The sequence below is a fragment of the Trachurus japonicus genome, chromosome 5, assembly GCF_045865225.1.
Source record: "Trachurus japonicus isolate A0001 chromosome 5, Traja_1.0".
NCBI lineage: Eukaryota > Metazoa > Chordata > Actinopteri > Carangiformes > Carangidae > Trachurus > Trachurus japonicus.
Genome location: NC_140911.1, coordinates 25,569,681 through 25,590,155, shown reverse-complemented (window position 1 = coordinate 25,590,155; position 20,475 = coordinate 25,569,681). Strand labels below are relative to the sequence as shown.

General features: G+C 43.2%; 1 protein-coding gene across 5 annotated transcripts in view; it reads right to left on the bottom strand.

Moving 5' to 3' along the window:
- The window catches only part of LOC146987689 (solute carrier family 12 member 5-like), a 225,551-nt gene that overhangs the window by 127,248 nt on the left and 77,828 nt on the right, over nt 1-20,475 (bottom strand). The window lies entirely within an intron of this gene.

The following is a 20,475-nucleotide window of genomic DNA, read 5'->3' as shown; positions in this document are numbered from 1 at the left end:
CTCCTCACATGTGGTGTTGTCTTGGACTCCTGCCAGATCATTATGGTCTGTCTGAGCACCTCCAAACGTTGACAAGGGCATGCAGCTTTTTACAGCATCCAGCAGCCAAAAAGACAAAAACCCTGGACACAGAGTTAACTTCCACTGAGTGTACAACAACAAAAGACACAACGACAAAAAAATAAACACCCAAGATGCATTTGTGCTTTTAATGCAGAGCACAGGCTTTCTTGATGTGTCAAAGATCTCTTCAGAAAAGACTCAAGTCAGCATTTGTGTTAGATTGGTCTGATCCACCTGTCTGACGTCCACCACAGGTTTGAGTTTGCCTTACAAAAAACGCTTTGTGTTAATTTTGACAACATTACAATGAGGTTTTACAAGCAGCATTGGTGCAGAAAATAACCTTCAAATATCAAATCTTTGCTTGACGATGGCTGGAATAACTCAAATTGAAGCTGCATTGTGATAAATAATGCATTTTGGTTTTCTGACTGAGCCATTTTGGGAATGAAATATGCAAACCTTAAAATGACTTCCATAAACATAATTTGAGGCTGATGTGTTGTTATTGCAGAGCAGTGGTGAAACAATTTGAGAATGCCGATTGTTAGCGCAATGCTCAAGCACTTGTGTTGATGAGTCCAGCTCGATTATATTTCCCATGTGTCTTATTCTCTCACCCGACTGTAAATCTGATCAGAACTGCCTGATGTCCTCCTTCAACAAACACAAACAGACAGTGCTCACACACACTGACACAACAGGATGCAGCTATCAGTGTGCAGTGTGCAATCTGCATGAAGCTATGATAGGAGGGACTCAAGAAAACGACACAGTGATTGTTTGAATTCAGCCTTGGTCTCCTGAGGGGTAATCGGCAGTGGGCTGGGGATGATAATGGATGTTACTCAGGCGAGGCTGGGTGGATTCCATCTTACTGCTGTCCATTAGTTTACCTGGTGCTGCATAATTGAATAACAGGTTTACACCCGGTGTGTAAATTCTCCTTATCGAATCAACATGCTTTTTGGAAATTTGTCCTTCACAAACAAATCTGCTTTGTCCCTTGTGAAAGGCTGATTTTACACACTGAAAACCACTACTCTCTACGTCATTAGGAAACATGAAGGTGCGACAGGGAAACAGTAGGGCAAAAAATAAATTTAGTATAAATGTGTAAAACTTTTGAAATCTTAAATTTGTCCCTGAGTTCTTGTTAGCTCAGCTAATAAGATATTGTTGCATACCTTGGCTATTTATTATATTGTTCAGTGAAGTGTGTGTCAGAGATTTGTTAAATGCTGAAACCTGCAGGGCTGGCAGAACCTCTCGGCCCTCTGAGGGGTTGTCAGGTAATTAATCTGAGAGTAGCCGGGCAAGTCCTATGAAACAAGACCCCACATCTGACGGGGCTTTGACTGCAAGACAGACATCCTAAGATGTGAGGGAGATTCTTGTAGCCTCGACACCAAGAGTGAGGAGATCAAAGTGGTCCGTCCGGCGATGCTCCGACACAGCAGAGCTGGGCTTTTGTTTGCTCTAAACATGTTTTATCTGATGAAGCTTGCTGGCCAATCTCAGAGCCCTGTCTTTCTAATCGTCTAATCCTTCCACAGCAGCTGCTGGATCTCAATACTGAGGTCATCAACTCTCTTTACATGCTGAGTGTGTTGAAGATAGAGTACTGTATGCAGTGTAAACATAAACAGAAGCGGTGCAAAAGTTATCTGCAGACATGCAGCACAACCCCTAGGCTAAAGCCACATTTTTGATGAATCACTCTCCTTTAAACCACACACCTGTCTTTGAAGTAAAATAAAAATATCTGGTGGTGATAATTTTCCAGTTGTGTGCTGTTAATCCATCCATCCAAAAAGAGGACTCAACAAGATGACACAAATGAAAGATTTTTCTTGTTTTTCGTGTCTTATCTAACAATCAATTTACCAGGGCTGTTTCCAATGAGCTGTCACATTTATCTTTTTCTCATGCAAGAATGTTCTAACTTCAATATTTGTGGTACTTCATAAAAAAAATACAGTTAAATTACATTTTAAAATAAAACAATTTCTCTTTTCTGTCGCAAAGGTAGGTTTATTTTTCTACTGAGCACGTTATAATTTCCTTTCAGCTTAAAAGGGACTACGAGGAGTTTGGGAAAGCGAAGTGTTCACTACATTTCCCATGATCCTCCCCGCGCACTGTGAAATTCTTGGACCGGCGCAAGACGGACGAAAGCGAAAACATTAGCAAAGAATGTTTTCATTGATCAAGAATGAAAGTCGGAGGTTCGAAGACGATCAGATACCGTCGAGCTGACCACTAAATAATAATAACTAAAGACAAAACGATATATTTATCAAAAATTGAGCCATTAACAAGTGTGGGTAACATAGATTCAACCACATTAATATGAGACTCTTTTATAACCAAAAGCAAACTGCTCGGGGTCTCTTTAAAGAAAGACTCTCAATAAGGTGCAGTATATCATCTATGTTGTCAATTGCTACAGTATTGAATGAGCAGTTTTCCTGTGATCCTGGTGCTGTTGAAGATTTTGTAGCATATGTGTGTATAGCTTATCTGTGTGTGAGAGAGGGGAAGGAGACGCTGACATCTTCCCACATTAAAAAGGTAAACCTGACAGAACTATTGAGCTGTGGCGGCAGGCAGTCCATGCCGAAAACCCCTGAAATGTTAGATAAAGACGTAGCGGGGAAGAAAAGCGTTGGTGAGATGCACCTTGTACAGGAGAAAAAAAGGCACACAATGGTGGATAAGATGCACAGAGAGAGGAGAGATATGTTTCAAATGCTTCTGGGCTGAGTGTTACAGCTGTTGTAATGTAGGAGAGTATGCACTCAAAGCAGCTCTGTCTGTGTGTGTGTGTGTGTGTGTGTGTGTGTGTGTGTGTGTGTGTGTGTGCGCGTGTGCGTGTGCGTGCGTGCGTGTGTGCATGTGTGCGCGTGTACGTGCGTGTGCATGTGTGTGTGTGTGTGTGGAGACCATGTCTATACTGCCATCCCATGTCCCTGTACATCCACCAGCACTGCATTAATTCTCCCTCTTTTTTCTACTTATTCCATTTAAGCCACTGAGGAGGAGGAGGAGGAGGGGGAAGAGTAGGAAAGAGGATGTGACCCAGTTTTATTTTCCTCCAAAGTAAAGAGATGGAGCAACGGAGAAAGAAAAATGGAGAGAGGGAAAAAAGAAGAAAAGAGGAGGAGTAGGGAAGCTAATGAGGGCTCATTTCCATGCATGGCTCTACATCTTCTGGCCGATCTGCAATGATCACTGGCCCAGTTTGGTCAAACCAGAACATTGAGATAATCTCTCCTCTGAAAACTGTTTACACACCAGATTCATCATGTTAGCTGGAACACACTAATGTACAAACACGCCTATGTATGCCCAATTAAACAGTCCAATGGTAGTTTTATAGTAAGAACCACTCAAACAGTGAATCAATGAAGTAGTACATTGTGTCCAGAATACAAAGGTACTGTGGGCAATTCCTTCCTTGGAGCAACATATTAAAGGTTTTTTTTGTAGGCTGCTCCTGTAAGCTGCTTTGAAATGTAAAACATGTGTTTACATCAGAGAGGAGACACATGACTGTAGGAGTGAGGGAAATTTCCGATTCTTAGATGCATCGTGATTCGGACATGGATCAATTCACAAACGTCCAAATTTAGATTATTTAAATCTGTTTAAAGTAATGCTGTTCTAAGATGCGAAATTAAAGCCGGGTTTCCACTACGTGGTACCGGCTCAACTCGACTCTGGTATCAGGTACTACTCTAGGAGAGCGTTTCCAATACAGGACAGTGCCGCTTTTAGAGCAGCCAGTCGTCATGGCGACAGCGCTTACTAAAGTAAAATGAAATTTAATATAGACTTATCTGTTCATTTTTAAAACATGTATTTATTGAAATGTGGTGACATCTCTACATACAGAGCCCCAAAGCAGTGCTGATCTTCTGTCCAGTTGTTGAAGCTTCACTTTACAAACTAATGTGGCTGATACAGTTGTAGAAAACTAACATTTAGCCTAGCGGTAAATCTCCAGAGAGCTGCAGGTAACTTCATCAGATCGCTTTCTCCCTGATCATCTCAGTACAGGCTGTTAAAAAAAACAAAAAAACAACAGGAGACCGCTGCCTCTGAGATGGCCCGTGCAACCGCTGGTGACGACTCTCTGACCAATCAGTGGTCTGCAGTGTTTACATGTCACATCTTCACCCGTTTTGGAACTTCGGCTGAGCAGGTACGAAAAAAACTGTACCGAGTACCAGATTCCAGGTACTTTTACGTAATGGAAACCCAAAAAAGGCAGAATCAAGTCGAGCCAGTACCACATAGTGGGAACTAGGGATGGGGCCGATCCAGTATCGGTATTGGGTTCCGATACCAACGTAATCCACAGATTGGAAATTTTCGATTCATGAGTTTTGTTATGAGTTTTGTTACGATAACATTTTTTTGAAACCGATACCGATAACCGATAACTTTCTGCTTCTGAAGGCCGATACTGATACCGATACCGATAACCGATAACATACCTGGAGATAAAAAAAAGACTAGTGAGGACCTAACATATATCATGACATCAATACTATAAACAAACCAAAAACAGTTTTGACTCTTTAAATGAAAATATTCTATTAACAAGCCTTTCAAACATTTGCTAAAAGATATCAAACAAAACTATTTGATATCTCAAATGAACATCTATTTAAATAAGCTGCATTACTTATTGATATAACAAATAAAAGACTCTAGAACTGATGCAAATACTTTGCATTATTTTATTTATTTATTTTACTCATTTAAAATAAATACAAAGTGGGGAAAAGTGCATCCCACAAGTTAAAAAAGCTTGGCTGGTTCCATACAAATGAATAACTTTTCAGAGAGGGAGAGACAGAGAGAGACACACACACACACAGACAGACAGACAGACAGACAGACAGACAGACAGACAGACAGACAGACAGACAGAGAGAGTGTCTGTGTGAGGGGGAGAGAGAGGGAGAGTGTGTCTGTGTGTTTGTGTCCCGGGGGCTTCTTACAGTTAGCTTTATGTTGCTAGCGTCGTTAGCATCGTCCTCGTAGCTTTAAAAACTCCGTCGGAGCGACGTCATGTTTCAGGTGACTGACCAGGTTTGCTTGCGCTATTTTTCCCTCCTCGTGGAGCTTCCTCGGAACATTTATTACAGACATCCAGCGAGCCGTCTTCTTTATTACCGTCCCACATTAGCGCCATCATGTTCTGTGTTTACAAACCCAGTACGCACATTGTCCTGCGTTCATGTGTTGATGGAAGTTCCCTGTTCCCGTTTTGCGAGCCGTTCTTCAGACCTTTTTATGTTCATATTTCTATGGTTTATGTGTAATAAGGGTAATTGGGATAAGTCAAGTCAAGTCGGCAACTACCAAAATTATGACCGACTAGTTGACGAGTTGTTTTCTGAAATGAGGGACTATTCTGATTTCAGTCAGGAAGTTGTTTTTCCGATTTATAGGGAGGCCACTTGAACACAGCATTCACTGCAGGCCGCAGGTCTGAGAGCAGAGCGCTCTGAGTGCTGAGCGCTTGGTAAAAAAAAACGACCCATACCGCAGTGCTGACAAAAAATATATAATAAATCTTATCGGGCCGATAAGTTTATGATATCGGATTTATCGAAATGACGTCACAATTTCCTGATATCGGGCCGATAATTATCGGGCCGATAACTATCGTGCATCCCTAGTAAATATCGATGGTGCAACCAGTGCAGCTGCACCGGGGCCAGGCGCCGTCAGGGGCCCGGGAAGGAAGAGAAAAAAAAGCAGCTGTCCAGAATTGCAACATGCCCCTGTTTTTGTGAATGGAATAGCTTGGGGCAGGTAAGGTAAGGTAACGCTGAGTGGCTGGTATGGGAGGAGGTAATTATCACCACTGATCACTGAACACAGTGTGTCTCTATCAAACCATTAGCAGAATGTTGGAGAACAGGTCTTTGAATACAACCTCAAAAGTAGCACTAAAAGCAGAGCATACGTATAAAGGTATCCAAGCGCATACATTCAGCAGCCAGGTGTGATCTCAGTCTGCTTTGTAACGCACTATTTCTCATAAAGAGCCACAGGATATGAGGTCCAGACCTAGTGAGCTTTAAAAAGGCCACGGTTTATCTGCTCTGCAGCTGTACAGCAGTATAAACCATGCACAAACAGGTCAATGATTATGAGAGAAATGTTTTGAGACCATGACTAAAAGAAACAAGTAAGAAAAAGAAATAACATGTTAGAGTAATATCAATGAAAAACTAAAATGTGTGCACCTAAAATAATTTAAAAGGTGAAACGGTGTCAACTTCCTGTTATAAAATGTCTGACTTTGTTTCTGACATGTCTGAGGAAGATTTTTTTTCCCTCTGTGCTTAAAACCTCAGCTCACAGGATACACTATTCTCACCAAAGGCCACCTCATTACTGTTCCTACATTATGCAATCTTATGTCAATTTTATGCCACATCAACCTCTGTTTCTATTTCTGTCTGCTCTGCTACAGTGAACCTATGTGCATGTCAGGACTACGCTGATATTTCCACCATAAATACAAATCCTCAGTTGAGTGGTGGGGGAGGGGTGGTGGTTGGGGTGGGGGGACGCTCAGGCATTGAACTAGTTGTTAGTAGATTGAACTGTGTTTTGCATTTTGTTACATAGCCCCCTAAAACAGCATGGCCACGGAGCTGCATGATGCTGATTGTTTGACACTACTACTCAGCAGCTGTACAGAAAACTGTTGTGCTGAACGCATGGTGAAAGGCTCAACACTGTCTGAGTGCAAATAGTTAAACAGTTAAGCACCCAACAACTCTTAAGTCATAGGATGGCATGAGGCGGTCATAAATGGTCTTTCAAAGCAATTTCATGTGAAATTGCCATGTTCCACTGTTGTTCACGTGGAACCCTTTTAGCCTTCAAAATCTTGTTTTAAAGGGCATTTCCAGTCGTAATCAATGTGTACCTCAGATATAAGGGCAGTATGATCAGTTCATATCCATACTCCCAACTGCAGCGTGTGGACGTTTATATTCGTTTTTGTTCAAGAACCTATTGTTTTTTCAAAGTTCATTAACGGGCTCCGGACAAATGCCTCAGACCCTATGTGTCTCAAATTCAGCGGCTGTAGTGTGTTCTCTGACCCACAAAGGAACAATGCAGAAGCCGCGGTAAGTCCGAATTTTGCTTTAATTTAATTGTAAAGCGACATTAAAAATTTAAATGATGGTCAAAAGGATGTTACTTGCGGAGTATGGATGGTATGAAATGAACTGATCAAGTGACCTGAGGTAGCCTAAACATTGATTACGACTGGAAATGCCCTTTAATATTTGCTCCTGCTACCAAGATAGAGACTGGACACTGTCAAGCTAGCGGGGCTAGTCAAGCCGCCATGCCACGGTGCACCCACGCCTCACCCGGACTGTATTTCCTTTTCTTCGCAGTGTATCCGCCATTTCTCCCGGCTTGATGGCGTTTAGCCGACTACATCAAAACATCCAAATACAGACAGGAGGGGGTGGAGGTCTGCAGACACAGTCACCACCACACATGAATAAAAGCCTATTGGTGATGATTAAGCAGGATTTCTTTTGTATAAGTCTCTATTTAGTTTTTTAGGAAAATCCAAATCTAACTATCATTCCTCTCTTAATAGGGATTCAGAAACAGCAAGTTTGTGTACTCAAGATGACCACTGAGGAGATAGAGTACTTCCTCCTGTTTTGCATTTTCTTTTGTTTTCTTTTTGTGATGCCAAAGTAAATTATCTGACAAAAGCTCCCATAAAAAGAATGTGTCTGTACATGTTTGTGGCTTTTTTCTATTTTTGGTTGTTTTGCTCCACAGTTTTCAGCTACTACAGTACAGTCTGGTGCAACCAAAGCAGTTAAGGATACTAAACATGGCTGTTTTGTTTGTGCTTCCTGTGTATTCCCACTTGGACAATATATCACAGCATGACAGAAAATCCAACATCAAATTCACATGGATATTTTGTCATTTATTCCATCAGTGGGCAAAATGAGAATCAATAATGGATTGTACTTTGTTTTTGTGGTCACAGAAAGGGATGGGAAGCCAAGTGGGCAAGACACGGCTGATCAATAACAAAGGGATCCTACATAGTATTTGGGGCTCACAACACAACAACACTTTGTTGGCTCTGTTCACTGTTGTTTGTCCTGTGGTGGCCTCTCCATCAAACCAATCCCTTGGTAAATAAGTATAAATAAGTATAATAATTCAAACTGAATTGTATTTATAGAATTTTGACTGATGCGTAATTGTAACCCTTTTAAACAATAAAATGTAAGCATATTTTGACTAGGAGGCTAGTGCTGTTTTTCATGGCAAACATTTCATTTACTGAGTCTCTACAACAAAAGGTGCAAAGTTAGCATCAAGAGCGCAGAACATCTCGTATAAAAAGCAGATGCTCAAAATCTGGGTTAATAGAGACTTCGACGGGTGAAGTGATGGCTGCAACACCATTTAACTCAGACAGCAGCAACTTCCCATGGCTACAATACAGTAGGTCTCTTAAAATGTCCTGAGAGACAATCAAATACTATGAGGAGTTGGAAATAAATCCTGTTACTTCAGCACCACAGACAGCATCATGGTTTAATCATCACATAGCACAGACTGTGGCTGGAAAGAGAGGATGAGGTGAACAGTTTGTGCTGACATAACTATCAATAAACTATAACATTTCAGATGATTCTTGCTGTAACTGATTCTTTACAAATCCAATGACAATTGGATACCATATAAGCAGATTAGTTCAAGTTCAAGTTTATTTATATAGCACGCTTAAAAAACAACCGTTGTTGACCAAAGTGCTGTACAAGTCATATCAGACACATAATATCAAACACATTCAGATTCCAGTTCCACATACACAAATAAACAGTTCCACACATAGCTGAGTTTCCCATATTAACCCATGTTGAAGGCCAAAGAGAAAAGGTAAGTCTTTGAGCAAAGACTTATAAAGCAAGACATCTTCAGCAATTTTTATGTGGAAAGGGAGCTTATTCCAGAGCCTGGGTGCTGCAACCGCAAAAGCTCTGTCACCTTTACTTTTGCATTTTGATCTAGGGACTTCCAGGAGAAGCTGATTTGAAGCTCTTGTTACTCTGTTACTCTTGTTACTAGGTTGCATAAATAGGGTGGGGCTAGGCCATTTAAGATCTTAAAAACAAACAATAAAATATTAAAATAAATCCTAAGAATAATGGAAATGGAGAATGGCCTCCAATCGAGATATGATACAATAAGAATCTTTCCAGCAGCCTTAAAGACCCACTCCCGTGAAAATCGTGTTTTCTGAGCTTTTCACATGTTCCTGTGGCATTTTTCTTGTGTTAGAGCACTTATCAGCAGAGAAGGAAGTGCAAAATTGCATTTCAGAGTTTTTCTGCCTTCAAACTGCTGTGAACCAATGGCAGACGCGAACTGGCAGTTTCAGGAAGACTGGAGTTGAGGGTGTCACAGCTCCAGGGGAGGGCACTAGTGCTACAAGCTCCCGCCCCGCTCTGCATCTGGCTCAGAGGTGAAAGCCTTCACAGCTCGGTGTAGCTGTCTAGGTATAATAGGTATAGCTCACCTGGTAGAGCAGCTTGCACCATGAGCAAGGACTATGTTCCAGTCTGGGATCGAATCCCAGTGTGGAGTTTTACACTAAACGCGCTGAATCTGTAATTGTACAATGTCCAGCTGTCAGCAAGCGGGGGGGTGGGGTGCGAGGAGGTGGCTGGGCGGGTGCAGAGCAGCGCAGTCTCCGCCCACCCCCCAGAGGTACATTGCTAATGTGCATGGCTAATGAGCTGGTTTTAAAATGGCCGAAAAGGGTCGCGGGAGTGGGACTTTAGGTTCCAGGGTGCCATTCCGAAGGGCCGCCACTCCGAACGTTTACTTTAATTTGTCGGAATGCCGACCCTTAATTATTTATGGGAAAAGGGTGCCATTACGAACCTGAAAGAAAGGGTGCCATTCCGAACCTGAAAAAATCTTGAATGGTTTACGGCACGGAAAAAACAAGCCTACTTGCGGTGGTAGCGTAGTGGTCAGAGCATCTGCACTTGACGTGGTGGATCAGGGTTCGACTCCCGGGGGAGATACATATTAACTGAGATTTTATTGGCCTCTACCTAACCTTTTTACTAAACTTAACCAACTCCTTTCTACATTGCCTAAACCTAACCAAAGCACAGAGCAAGGACATTTATTTTCAGCAGGAGTGCCGCGGCTGCATCAGACCATGGATGTAATGCATCAGACTCGCACCTGGGTGAAACTTTGGAGGCGGAGGGGGAGGGGCCGGTCGGGCGCTGTCCCCGCGGCGCGTCGTGTCAAGCCGGGCAGGAAGTCAAACCACGAGAGAATCCGGTCAATTTTCAAAATAAAACACATTCGGAACGGCGGCCCCTCGGGAAGTTCGAAATGACGGACCTTCGGGAATTTTCGGACTGGCAGACCGTCGGAATGGCGGTCCTTCGGAATGGCGGTCGCCCCCCGGGACTTTAAGAGAAGGGGCTTCCCAAACTTTTCCCTGCCACGGCCCCTGAATAACATAATTCAGGGAAGCTATTCTGAAAACCCCTGACAATACTACAGCTGTGTCAAAAAGTGTAAAAAAAAAAAACAAACATCTTACTCTATTTTCTTATTTGTATTAATGTAACAATAATTGCATTTGCATCAGATTGGTAATTTCAATGACAATTTTTGTAGCACTAGCTAACTACATGCTAGCAAGCACAGACAGAGCAGCTCAGTGAGGAGCACACTGACTGACAAACACTAGTTAATGACATTAAGAGTGATGTTTTGACTACTGGCAATAGAAACATGAGCATGAACAATAAGATTTCAATATGATATGAAATTATGGGTGCACAGTTAGTCGCAATTAAACCAAAATCACTATATGGCTAAATGCAACATCAAATTTACAGTAATGGGATAAAAGTTCAAATGTGTTGCGCAAGTGTGCAGGTGATCAATATCTACTCATATTACAATATTACGTTTTTTTTTTAACAAATCACGCACATATAATTTAACATATAATGCATAATGAATTTTTTTAAATTCTAATTTAGCCTCATTTTCCTCCAATTTGTTAAGGACTCGCTAGTGTCCCACTGCAGCTGAGCCACCACATTGAAAACCACTACTCAAATGGATAAGACAGACTCAACAACAAGACATCCAACAGACTTGAATAGGTTAGCTTTGGTTAATTCATTAAAAAAAGTGTAAGACTTCTGAACAAGCCTGAGCTTCAAATCCAATAATTAAAATTGACCATGAAAGTCCAATAGCAGCTGCAATTTTCTTTTCGAGGAGACCAAGCTGAGTGAAATGACTCCTGACCTTTACAGCCTGTGAAGCCAAGTGTATCCGTCTGCGGCCTGCAAGAGGGAGGCGTGTCGAGTAGTAGGCACTGTAGGAGGCGTGTCGCGTAATGACGTCACTACGCGACACGCCCCCCGCCACTACAGGGAACGCCCTACACACGGTTCTTAAAGGGATATGAGCCCATTACAGTTGCATGTTGCATGCAAAAGTTAACGACTTTGCCTACGCGTTCTTTGCCCTATAATGAATGTATTCAAAAGCTTACAAATGTTATTATTACATTTTTAATTGGGTAAAAACAATTAAGGCAGGATTTCATTTATATTAAAATTTTGATGTAAAATTTTCTGACTTTGTCACAAGAGAAAACACAAGATAATTAACAGACAGGAATTCATGAGCTAAATGTCAGTGCTTATGTGGGAGTAAGAGCTAATGTGTTGATATATATATATATATATATATATATAAGTAGTGGCCTAGCTTATATTTATTTATATAAATAAATAAAAGTAGTAAATAATAATGTCAGTGCTTATGTGGGAGTAAGAGCGTAATGTGTAGATAATAAATATATATATATATATATATATATAAATAAATAAAAGTAGTGGCCTACATAACAAAATTAAAATAATGTGATGACAATAACTTTTATTATTCCTTAATGGGGAATTCATTTGTGAATCTCTCCATTCTGTAGGTTACTGAGCAGTGTTGCTCCCTTGCTTTCTCTCTTGATATCAGCAGGGATCATCAGCAGCATTCTCCTGGAGCTTGAGTTGCTGGCCCTCTCGCCCTCTCTCCTACCTGCAACACCTCTTGGGCTTTGTTTGGTATTCTGATTTCCTTTATTTCACCCTACAACACACACACTACTGTACTCATGCACTCACAGCACTTATCATAGACCATAACTTTCTTTGTCATGGTCGTTTTGTGACAAGTAGCAATTCATCTCAACTATATTTGGTCTGTCAAACGTATTTGTAGTGAAGAAGAGATCTATTTTAAAAAAACCAAACCAAAACATTTCAAGGCTCATTTTTTTTTTTTTTTATAGCCTGCTCAGAAATGCCTCAGAGGAGAGGGCTTCTTCCAGTTTCTCCTTGTAAATTTGGAGCTTCTTTGCTCCCTCCTTGGACATGTGCCCCACCAGGGCTTCGGCCATCACATTTAACTCACTGTCAAAAAAGAACAATAAAGGTTTTCAGCCTTACTTCCTTAGTCCATCGCTAAACACAATTATTATATACATTAATCGATGAATTAATTAAATTACACTGACACTTACAGTCTGCATATGTTCGGCCATTCAGACTAGTCAAGTTTTACGGCGGAACTGGTTTACTTCCTGTTTTGTTATCCGTTTTGGCGGTCTCATTTTACATCTCGCGTGGTTCAACGTGACTTTCCCGTGTGGAGGGGGCGTGTCGTGTAGTGACGTCACTACGCGACACGCCTCTACGCGAAACGCCTCCCTCTTGCAGGCCGCAGACAGACCCTTCTCTGTGAAGCACACTATTCCACTGTGGAGCAACATGCAGTACCCCCAACCACCAACAGGCTGCAACCAGCTCTACCCACTCCAGTAAAGTGTCTCATCTTCTATATAATTAACTGGAGATGGGAGTGGCCCACAACACTAGGGGGGCAATCGGATTGGATCAATTGACATCTCTGGCTTGTGATAGGTGATAATGTCCTATTCTGAGTGGATAATGCAGAGGTAATCTGCCCTGTGGAAATCCCCATCGCTGCCGAGCCCCCACCCAACCCCAACTCTGTTAACAACAGATAATAAGATTACAGCTCGGCCTGTGGCTGATAGAATTACAACTATATCAAGAAGGAAGATCATTTCAGGTTGGAGCATGCCACTGGATTCAACTGTACAAAGAGCCACTGACACTAATGCAAAGCTGAGTGTCACCTAACCTTGAAAGTACTGGACATGGTAGTGACTTTGTGTCAGTATGATTCAACAGATCTTAGATAATGTATCTGTTTATTGTATGAAGGGTTTTAGTAATGTCACTGTAGAATTTCAATCAATCATCAGTACCACACTGCATAGTTGTATCAGGAACTATTTTTGCACCATTTGGAAGGATTACATTGAGAGTTGTTTCAAAAAGTTTGGGGACATGCAAAGATTATGTCAACAACAACGATTTATCTTTCTTATTATTGTTTATCTAATTTATTGAATGGAAGTAGACTGGAGTAAACATTTAACTACTAATCTGGATTTTTTTAATGACATTTAGGTTTGTTCTCATGAAAAAGTCTTTACTGAAAATAACCATTTAACAACAACAATGTTTTATTGTGTAAACACACAATGTGTGTGTTTTTTTTACAAACAAAAATATTGTTTGCAAACTTTTTGGGCTTTGTGCCTTTAATGGAAAGGACAGTCGAGAGAGAGACAGGAAATGGGGAGGCAGGAGAGGGGGGGGGGGGGGGGGGGGGGGGTGACATGCAGGAAAGGGCCGCTTGATGCAGGATTCAAACCAGGGCCGCCTGCAGTGAGGACTGGAGCCTCAACACATGGGGCGGCTGCTCTACCAACTGAGCTAAACACCGCCCCACACAGCATCACTTTTAAATTCATCAACAGTGAAGCCTTAAAGGGACAACGAGGAGTTTTAGAAAGCTAAGTGTTTTCATACTACATTTACCATGAGCCTCCGCGCGCATGGTGAAATTCTTGGACCGGTGCAAGACGGATGTCTTACCAAGAATTCGTCGGCGTTGTTATCATTACCTGCCAGGCAGCGTCCGCGAAACCGAAAGTAAGGAAATGCTGGTCGGCTCGCCCAGCATTTCCACCATTGATTAATAAAATAACGATAGAGACAAAACGATATATTATCGAAAATGGAGCCTTAACAAGTGTGGGTAGCGTAGATTCATTCACATTAATATGAGACGTTTTTATAACCAAATACAAACTCCTCGTTGACCCTTTAATAAAAAGATGTGAGTGAAATAGTCAGCAAATGTTTCATTGCTATCATTTTGTAATGCATAAAAAGAGCTATGGGCTCCAGCGTGCGACCCATTAGGTCGCATATGCGACTTAATTTCTTTAGGTGCGAGTTAAAATTGAATGTGGTCGCTCCGGTGCTACTACTTGCAGGAGGACGAGTGAAAAAAAATGTTAGTTTTTATTTTATTTTAAATAGCTTCCGTTACAAAGTAAAAAAATAGATGAACTTGCACTGCGTCTGCATGGGTTGTCAGTCAAAAATACGCCGCCGCCGCCTCTCTCTCTCCCTCTCCCTTCACACACGCACACAGCAGCAGGCAGGTACACACCCCTCTCCCCCTCACCGCTACGTGTGCACAGGGCTAGTCGCTACAATGTTGTAGTCTTATTATTATTATTAACCATTATCCGCAGCTAGCTGACGTTAACTTTATCAGGCATGTCCATCTATTAGACTACGTTTACGGTGACCAAACGTCCTGTTTGCCCAGACATGTCCACATTCCACGTCCTGTCCGAGGCGTCCGGGTTTTTGTTTTTTTTTTCCTAAATGAAATCATCGGCGGTGTTCATTGTTAACGGGACCGCTGACCGGCGCGGCCCGACATCATTCTCGGTACCGGCCCGTTGAGTTAAATGTAGGAGCCCATTGTTGATCCATGGTCATCTAGGAGCTCAGAGGAACAGACAAGAAGCGCACTGCTTCAGAGCAGTTACAGTAAAGACGCAGGTGTGTGTGTGTGTGTGTGTGAGAAAGAGAGAGAGAGGGAGAGGGAGAGAGAGAGAGACTACAGTGAAATACCCCCCCTCCTTGAAAGCAGACAGGAAAGACAGTAAAGAAGCAGGTGTGTGTGAGTGAGGGAGGGATAGAGATTTTTATTATTATTATATTTTTTTATCCCTGTGGTATCGAAAATGGTATTGAGTATTGAATATTTTCCCGAATATCGATATTGAGTTGAAAATGTTAGTATCCTGACCATGATCGTGACAACCTTAGTGCCAGTAACTGTCCATCTGATTATCTGGACAACTGCAGTGTCAGAAGGTCAGAATAGAGAAGTTGGTGCCACGAGCTAAAAGATGATGGAGACCAGTGTAGGGACGGATTTGGAACACAGAGACATGCACGCAGAATGTGAGGCCAATCCCTGGCCACTATACCCCCTCACCCAAAAGAAGTAACTAAGTCAAAGTCAAAGTCAAAAGTCAAAGTCAAAATCTTTATTTGCCATTTGTGCATACAGACATAGGAATTTTTGTGCGGTTGTTCCAGGTCAGGTGGAGAAACAAAAAAGAGAACACACAAAGATATACCAGACACAATGAAGACACTTTAAAAAGGCTCAAGCTGCTGGCAAAAGCATGCTGGCAAAGCTAGACATGTCAAACTTGTATGGGCTTGGAGAAAATCGCTTCGTTACTTGCTCGTTTTTAAACTTTGGCGGCTCTGCCACTCGTCTTTTTGCCACTCAGTGGACGTTCCACAGCGACTTCCGAGTACCGTGACGTCATGTGCATACCCTCTATAGGCATACTGTATTAAAAGTCTAAGTTTGCTGACTTTATCTGCATCATAGTAGAAAATGGTAAGAAAATGGTAAGAATTAAAACCTGTCCAAAAAATAATAATGCTAGTAATATACGTATTTACAGTGCAGGGATGAGGCTACAATCTCACCTCTACTACTGTATCCACAGTGGGGTTCTTTTATTTTTTGTTTTTTTCCTGGGACCAGTCAATACAGACACACACACACACACACACTAGAACCTCAGACAGCAAAGTAATATGTGTTGTACAGCCAATCTGATTTATTGCATCCACAAATGAGAGTGAAAAGGGAGCAGCACGTTGTTGATGTAGTGCTGCTGAAGTTTTCACAGGCGCAGCGTAAAGCTCGTCTGCTCTGAGAGAATGTCTGCTTCTGAATCTAAATGCTATAATCTTATCTGCCCACTGGAGCAGGAAGCAGAGAGACTCTAAATTCCCTTCTGGCGATTGGCTCTGGCATCTTTGGAAGAGCCTCGCGAGCGTACACACACACACACACACACACACACACACACACACACACACACACACACACACACACACACACACACACACACACACACACACACACACACACACACACACACACACACAGCCCACCTCCAACATGCCTGAGAGTTATTGGACATCCAGAACTGAGGAGAAAGAATCTCTCTGGTTCTACTCCTCTGACTTTGTAATTTAGAGTGAAGATTTCAAGGCAAAAAACAGAGAGGAAAACAGTGCTGTATCTTGGGGAGCTATCATCTGCCTAAAAAGGTTGCTTGGCTGGCTGGCTAACACACACCTATTGTTTCTGGACCATGTCTCGCACTCAATCTTTGTTTCACAGCAGCTGGCATCATACGAGCTGGGAATTTAAGGAGATTAATCTCTATTAGTTCTTCAGTAGGGGTGTAAAGGTATACCGTACTTCGGTATACCGCGGTGTTGTAAAGCCACGGTGGTGATACCGTGAGATTTCCAAGCTCACGGTGACGGTAACGTTAATTAATTAATTATTTTAATATTATGCGGCGCTGCCGGCGCACTTACACGTCGGGAACTCAAAACATTTCACTCCACATTCACACGCAAGTCGGCTGGAAATAGCTCGCTCCTTCGTTGGTTTCTCTTTTTTTCCCTCTCACTGTGATGGTAATTAATTAATTATTTTAATATTATGCGGCGCCGGCGCAACTCCACACGTTGGGAACTCAAAACATTTCACTTCACATTCACATGCAAGTCGGCCGGAAATAGCTCGCTCCTTCGTTGGTTTCTCTTTTTTTTCCCCTCTCCGGAGCTCCCCCACAGTTCTGGCAGCCTGACCGGTCTCTCTGCACTGCGGCGCCGCGGAGCTCCAGGCCCCGGTCTTTCTGCTCCTCTTACCCAGACACAGCACCCTGTGGCCGGTCACCCAGCGCGAGGAGTCTCCCTGTAGCATGAGGCTGTGCTAACGGCTGCTAATGGCGGCGCTGCTCGTACCAGCGGTCGCCCGCCGTGGTCCCGTTGCCGGGGACGGTGACGACAGCAACTGGCATCGCCTCATTACCTTTTACAGTCTATGCTCATTACCGGCAGCTGGTGCACAGCGGCGGCATCGGGACTGGCGCCACCGATATTAGTAGGCTAGCACCGAGCACAGGCTCATGCTACAGGGAGACTCTTAGCGCTGGGTGACCCAGGACAGGGTCCTGTGTCTGGGGGAGAGGAGCAGGAAGAGTCGGGGCTGAAGCTCCGCGGCGCCGCGGTGCAGAGAGACCCGGTCAGGCTGCTGCAGCAGCGGTGCTGAGTTTATGTTCAGGTAATCTTTGGTTGTATTGTGGAAGTTGTGACTGTGAATATGACATTTTACTCCGCATTCAAAGCCGCGTTTGGTGTCTGCAGGCAGCAGGCTTGTTGCTTGCTCCGCTCTGCTCTGTGAGGGGAGGCGAAGGGGGGGGGGGGGTGGCATACGAGCTGGGAGGGGCGGGGGTGTGTGAGAGGTCCAAACCCTCTTGGCAACTTTTTTTTGGACAAAAGCAACCGACGACTGCTGTTACAAACGTTTCCAGTTTGGAGACTCGGACCTGAAAGCCCGTTATCTCTGCTGTTTTCACCGTGCAGCGGAGCGGGCGCTGTGCAGCGGACGCTGTGACCGGCCGCCCCCGCCCCAGAGCACTCATCGCCGGCCAGTCACACAGGAGTGTCACGGAGCTGCTCCGCTGCGGCCAGAGACCCGCACCGCTGCACTCCCACGCTGCCACACCCCCCAGATTTGCCTACAAATATATTTATTTAGCCGTAGAAATGATTTGGGAGACATGCCACACTGCAGAGTACCAGTAAAATGAGCGGATTGCCACTTGACACAAAAGTGCGTTTTTCTCTGAAACTAGAGCGGGGGCTCCCTTTTTGGAGAAACCCAGCTCTCTTCTTCTACTTCGTACTCACGAACGAAACGGCGGAAAAACTCGCAGTTTTTTCGAGGAGCACGTTGGAAAGTCACTCTTCAACCACGTGAAAACCGTTTGTTTCTAGGTGATGTACAGAGTTCGGTTCGACGTGAGAAAAAGGTAAACATCTCAGGGACACTCTCTAATCAGATCGCTACTCTAGATGGCATCACCCTGACCCCGAGTACAACCGCGAGGAACCTTGGAGTCATTTTTGACCAGGACCTTTCCTTTAGCTCCCACATAAAACACATGACTAGGACTGCCTTCTTCCATCTGCGCAGTATCACTAAGATTAGGAATATCCTCTCCCAGAGTGATGCTGAGAAACTAGTGCATGCATTTATCACTTCTAGGCTAGACTACTGCAACTCTCTCCTGTCAGGATGTCCGAAAAACTCTCTAAAGAGTCTCCAGCTGGTCCAGAATGCCGCAGCGAGGGTTTTGACAGGAGTTAGGAAGAGAGAGCACATCTCCCACCTTAGCTTCTCTCCACTGGCTTCCTGTAGGATTTAGAATAGACTTCAAAATCCTTCTGCTGACTTATAAGGCTCTTAATGATAAAGCTCCAACCTATCTGAAAGAACTAATCATTCCTTACTGTCCTACCAGAGCACTCCGCTCCCAGAACGCAGGTCTGTTAGTGACTCCCAGTATCTCTAAAAACAGACTGGGAGGTAGAGCCTTCAGTTACCGGGCTCCTTTACTGTGGAACCAGCTCTCTCCATGGGTCAAAGAGGCAGACACTCTAACTACATTTAAGTCTAGACTTAAGACCTTCCTTTATGACAGGGCTTTTAGTTAGGGCTGGTTCAGGTAGCTCTGAACCATTTTATAGCTACGCTGCTATAGGCTTAGACTGCTGGGGGACACATCTGGTTACACAGAGCCCCCTCCTCTCCTCTCATTCTCTGCTGCTGCTGCTGCTACTACCTTGTTGTCCCGCTGCAAATGTTGGCCCGCTGCAATTAACATCCCGACGTCAATCATTGTTTTTGCACTTTAGTTCCAGGTTACATTTTTTCTCCCGGTCTCCTAATGCTTTTTAATAATTTTAGCTATTCATTATTACTTTGTTTGTGTGTGGCTGTTTTGTTTAGAGTGAATTATCTTTGTTGTCAATAGCATTTACAGTAAGATAGGCATGAAATTGAAAATTCCCTCCCGTTTGTCGCGCCCCACCTGTCATGTCTCCGTTCCCCACCAGTGGGGCGCGCCCCACACTTTGAGAAGCACTGCATTAAACTGACAGAAGTAGAAAAACAAACACCTTTGAGATAGGTTTAAGTTGGCAGATTAATCAATAACTTGGACCAAAGTATCTACAACTTTAGAAGTAGCTGACAAAAAATTCCTACTGATCACGTCAGAAAACAATTATGTTTTAAAAAAAATATATTATTTTGTTTCCAGATAAAAAGAAAATGTGTTAAATCTTGATGAATGATGAACAAGAATGTTTCAGAGCCCCAGAAAACAGACAAACCACAGGCTTTACATAGAGTGGTGTGTCAAAAAAGCTTGACCTGGCCGCCCTCTTCAGCTGGGACTTTTTATTCAGAGCGGTGACATGAGGCAGAGTGAAAGTACAGCCAGCGCCTAGTGAAAATAAAGTGAGGGTTTCATCAGTGCTCCCATGGTGATGCTTCAGATTCCCTGATGCTGTGTGTACTAATGGGCTCCCCACTGCATCCAAGCAGGGCTTCAAGATATCAAGAGGTACTCAGAAGCTTCACTTTACTGTTGATCAGTAAGCACTACCAAAGAGGTTAGCATTTACACTGCAGCTTTTTTCTACCCATCTGTTAGCAGTGGGTCTCAGATAGGGGTGTAACGGTATGGGATTTTACAGTACGGTACGGTAACGGTATTAGTACAGTATACCACGGTATTTCATGGTGACGGTATTAAAATTAAAGTACATGCTTTATGTAAAGTAATACAACTTATATTTGGTTTATACTTAAAGCTATGGTCTACGATTTGAAAGAGGATGAGAAAATTTTGAAAAAAAGCACCTCTCACACACCCCCGCCCCTCCCCTCCGAGCTCGTATGGCCAGCCCCTCGGGCCCTCCTCGT